Source organism: Coregonus clupeaformis, unplaced genomic scaffold (assembly GCF_020615455.1).
Source record: "Coregonus clupeaformis isolate EN_2021a unplaced genomic scaffold, ASM2061545v1 scaf2721, whole genome shotgun sequence".
Taxonomy (NCBI): Eukaryota; Metazoa; Chordata; class Actinopteri; order Salmoniformes; family Salmonidae; genus Coregonus; species Coregonus clupeaformis.
The window spans coordinates 63,216-66,838 of NW_025536175.1; the positions used below are offsets into that span (position 1 = coordinate 63,216).

At 38.4% G+C, this 3,623-nt stretch overlaps 1 non-coding gene across 1 annotated transcript; it reads right to left on the reverse strand.

Annotated features, from left to right (window-relative positions):
* Window positions 1-3,069: 3,069 nt before the first annotated feature.
* Window positions 3,070-3,252, reverse strand: LOC121563796. Its single transcript, XR_006660398.1, has one exon. It is a non-coding gene; the product is annotated as a U2 spliceosomal RNA (small nuclear RNA).
* Window positions 3,253-3,623: the final 371 nt, after the last annotated feature.

The following is a 3,623-nucleotide window of genomic DNA, read 5'->3' on the forward strand; positions in this document are numbered from 1 at the left end:
ATGCATGCACGACTGTAAGTTGCTTTGGATAAAAGCGTCTGCTAAATGGCATATTATATTATTATATTATAAATATATCCATCCTATTTCTCCAATGCCAAACCAGTGTGTCTTGTTTGCATCGAAACTGTGGCTGTGTATGAATCTAAGCATGGTACTTTCAGAAGTAGATTTTCCACCCAAGACTTGAGGCCGAAGTCCGACGCAGAAAGGAAGGTAGGTCTAAGGAGTGAACACCCTGTGTGTTCTACAGTGGAGATTTTAGCATGTACATATTTTATTATTTTTATTATTTAACCTTTATTTAACTAGGCAGACTAGCTAAAATTCTGTTACAAATGGTTTTAGTAGTCCGACATTGTCAATCATCTGGATTTAGACTGTCTGCTACTTCAGGTCTAAATAGGGGTATAATCTATACCTTGTGACAATGTAGGACTACTGAAACCGATTGTAAGACAGACTTTTTTGTTAGCCTTTAAGGCGTCAGCATGCTTCCCAGCCGAAACAGTTCGGAAGCGTTTGTGCATATATTATGACAACATTTTGTTTTCGTTTTGGACTTTTGGTAAGGTTTTTTTCAGCTGTTCTGGCACACAACATTTTTTCCTCGAGTCAAGCCGAAGTCTGTAGCCGAAGGGGAAGGGGGTTATTGGTCAACAGTAGGTATTCTTCATTAATGTATTTGTCCTTAAATGAGAGACGAGTCGTTTTCATGCAGATTTTTTCATTGAGCAACAAACATCTTAGTTAAATGTAAAATTGCACCACTAAGATCTCCTCGGCAAAAACATCAACATTAATGACAGATTTCTTGAGTTTTCTGACTATTTTGAGGAAGTGGTTAAAGACCCTTTTCCAGAACATGACACACTGATGTCACAAACAGACCGTGACTATAGGACCTAGGCCTTCAGAGGGACCAAAAATCTAACAATAAGTTGAATTTAAAAAAAAAAACATGAAAAGAACAGAAAACATAGCATCACTTAATACGCCAGACATTATATATTCTGTAGTCGGCCCATTCTAGTTCTAGTGAAGGAGGAGCAATGCTTTTTGATGACATTATGAATGAATCAAACAGGTCGCGCTTCGGGCTGCCGCGCACACAGACAGAACCCGCATGGGACACAATATGACACATAGAATTTTGGAGATGGCGCCGACAGATATGGCAGCTCTGCTTCTAGCTCCTAAGCAACTTTGCAGTATTTTGTGTTTTTTGTGTGTAATTTCTTACATTATTTGGCCAGAATTTTTTTTGTGTTATTACATTACAGCCGGAAATAACTTTTGGATATCAGAGCGGCAGTAACTCACCTGCCATCACTAGCCGGCTTCCACCCGGTTACGCAACCCTGCAGCTTAGAGGCTACTGCCCTACATATATAGACTTGGAATCAATGGCCACTTTAATAATGAAACACTAGTCACTTTAATAATGTTTACATATTTTTGCTTTACTCATCTCATATGTATATACTGTATTCTATTCTACTGTATTTTAGTTTATGCCACTCCGACGCTGCTCATCCTAATATTTATATATTTCTTCAATCCATTCTTTTACTTTTAGATTTGAGTGTATTGTGTGTATTGTTGTGAATTGTTAGATACTACTGCACTGTTGGCGCTAGAAACACAAGCATTTCGCTACACCCGCAATAGCATCTGCTAAATATGTATATGTGACCAATACAATTTGATTTGAATTGAACATAATGCACTGTTTGCACAGCTTATGGTAGCCAGCACCACTATCACACTATCACCAATAGAGACAACAACAGTGTCACATCAAATGTGAAAGGCTTGTGGTGCTGAAAGGACAGCAACCGTAATACCTGTGCACTCCATGGCGCTGAAGGAGAGCCAGTTTTGGTCAAACACAGAGACAGGGCTGATAGCCAGGAGACAGCAGTCTCACACAGCAGGAGAAGAGTGATTTATTCTCGGGATGGAACATTTGTAAAACACCGGGGAAATATTAAACCCTATTGCGCAAACCAGTTGATTCACAAGACACCAACTAAGTAACTTACATATACGGTATCTTCATTAGGCCTAATGGCATTTCATGTCCATGATAGGAAGTTTGTTGTAGTGACTGAGTAAGGCTAATTGTAAAAGTAACCCTCTAAAGTGCCATGTTTGTACAGTTTATTATGTGGAGGAAACATTTAGGCAGCCAGGACCATACACCAGGACCGCTCCGTAGGCCGCACTGTAGGCCTAGCTCTTACTGCAGTCCAGTGCCATGGACATCTTTGAAGTTTGGCCTCTAGTAATTTAGGAGGGCACTTTATGAAGGCCTCTTCACCCTGGTCTTATCGTACAAGGCTCTACAGACATAGAAAATAAAGACAGGCTATTTTTATTGTTCATATTATTTGCGTTGATGATGTATTGAAGTCAAGTGGTTCAACATTCAAATGTAGTTGGATGGACCACACAGGACTGCTTGGAAAACGCGACGGTCGGTGGAACACTTGCGCCACCAAGTGGACAATTGCTTCAGTTCCCTTGTGGCACCAACGCTACCAGAGATATTTGATATAAGATCAAATGTTATGTCAATATTATTATCTCTAAATTGATTCCCCCACCCGTATTTCATATATTATTATTCCGATTTAGCTGTTAATCTGGATTTAATTTATAAACGCTTTCTGTCATTTCCGATTGGAGGGCAGCTGACCACGTGACTTACGATCCTACCAATTTGTTACTTTGTAACAGTCAAAAGTGGTTATTCCCAACGTTGATCAACTCCCAATCTATGCCAAGATTTTTTTAAAGCATTGTCTTTTATATTCATCACTGTACCATTTACACCCTGTATCCTGTGCATGTGACGAATAAACATTGATTTGATTAGATGATTAACGCACCATTCACATCAGCTATCATAGTCAATATAACAGTGACTGACTTCACCATCACTTTCTAGCCATCATTGACATTGAGATGAAGATGGTCAAACGTGAAAATATAAAATACATCGTGATCCTAATGGAATATAACAAAGCAATTCTGTTGTCTTTGCCTGCTTTATCTTTACAATGACAGGGGTGCACCGTTCCTGGAGGTACTGCAATACCAGGTCGATGCGTGGAGTGGACGGAGCAAGCCCCTATTCCATCTCCCTCTTCCAAAAATCAATTTAATATATGGTCCCCAGATAGGGGACGTATCAGATATTAAACTGATAAGAACATTTTTTTTTTTTTTTTTTTTGGAAAAATATATATATTTTTCATTTCACATTCAAATACAAGTACAAATTCAGTGCATAACGTTGTACATAACATGGATTTACAAAAACAGTACCTTAACCGTATAAAAATAGCAAAACTCCTAAGAAAAATGTGCTGTTCTGAGGAACCTGACCAGGTAAAAGGCCTACATTCAAGAGAAGCATGTAAACAATTGCCTCTAACAATCTCCCAAAGCTGATCTTTCAAAGGAATAAAAACTATTATAGAAATAAAAACATACACATATACCAAAGGGAACTCTGAATAAACCTCAGTGTATATCGAATATTTACAAAGGCTTAGCCTACATTTCAATTTACATGACAGAATACAGTTATACATAGGCCTATATATAGGCTATAA